This window comes from Octopus bimaculoides, chromosome 25 (genome assembly GCF_001194135.2).
Source record: "Octopus bimaculoides isolate UCB-OBI-ISO-001 chromosome 25, ASM119413v2, whole genome shotgun sequence".
NCBI classification, from domain to species: domain Eukaryota; kingdom Metazoa; phylum Mollusca; class Cephalopoda; order Octopoda; family Octopodidae; genus Octopus; species Octopus bimaculoides.
Genome location: NC_069005.1, coordinates 29,249,728 through 29,250,881, shown reverse-complemented (window position 1 = coordinate 29,250,881; position 1,154 = coordinate 29,249,728). Strand labels below are relative to the sequence as shown.

The 1,154-nt window shown below is 38.2% G+C and overlaps 1 protein-coding gene across 4 annotated transcripts in view; it reads right to left on the bottom strand.

The window, feature by feature from the left end:
- LOC106871681 (sodium- and chloride-dependent GABA transporter 2) overlaps nucleotides 1-1,154 on the bottom strand; it is a 20,441-nt gene that overhangs the window by 8,964 nt on the left and 10,323 nt on the right. The gene's annotated exons all lie outside the window — the stretch shown is intronic.

The following is a 1,154-nucleotide window of genomic DNA, read 5'->3' as shown; positions in this document are numbered from 1 at the left end:
GCATTTTTTTCCTTCATGATCTTTGACAACTATATCTGGTCTATTTGCCTTAATTTCTCTATCTGTGTGTATTGGCATTATTATTATTATTGTTGTTAAGGCAGCAAGCTGACAGAATCTGCAGAGAATGTTTACCATTATCAATTCACCCTTTTTTTTTCAATAAAATAGTTTTTAACTATTAATGGTGAAATACTATGGATATATTTTATCAGTAAACTTTCCTCTTGGTAAACTTTCCTTACAGTGAACTATTTGCACAGTGAACTGATGGTGGTGAACGTTCCCTGCAGTGAACTTGCCTGTAATCATTTCACCTACTCTAAGACTTTTTTTGCTACAAACCCTGAATTTTATAATAGAACAATTTATTTCTTATACTACTTTTTGTGTCTTATGGTACGTCCACTCTTTCTTATGCTTCTAAGAACTTATATCATCGTTGTTATTCTCATCATCATTTAATGTCTGTTCTCCATGCTGGCATGGGTTGGACAGTTTGACAGGAGCTGGGAAGCTCAGAAACCATACCAGGGTCCATAGTTTGTTTTGGCATGGTTGGTTTCTACAGCTGGATTCTCTTCCTAATGCCAACCATTTTACAGAATGTACTGGGTGCTTTTCACGTGGCACACCCATAGATGCCTTTTTATGTGACACCAGCACTGATAGGGTCACCAAATACCTTGCAAGACAAAAAAAGACCCCTCGATTGGGAGAAGGGAGAGGGGAGAGGTATGGTGATGGTTGCTTTGTGCCAGTTGAGAGATTAAAGTTATAGAGGGACAGAAGTAGGTGTCTAGCTGTAGGTGCATGGATTAACCCTGTTGGCAGGGAAGGGGGGAGTGAGTTAGAGAGTCAGATAAGATAAGGAGAGTGACAGTCAGAGAAATAATGGTCAACATATGTCAGGACATGCACTTGTGGTGGGGGGGGGGAGATTAAGTGGGGAACCTCTAAAGAATTTAATTATTCTTTACTCATGGATTCACATGGTTTGTTGTTAATCAGATGGAGTTTGATGTACTTTTGCTCTTGTTTTCTTCTAATATTATTCATCATTCTTAGTTTTTTATCCTTTATCTTTATCTTTTATGCATTCCAGTCATTAGACTGTGGCCATGCTGGAACACTGCCTTAAAGAAGTTTTAGTC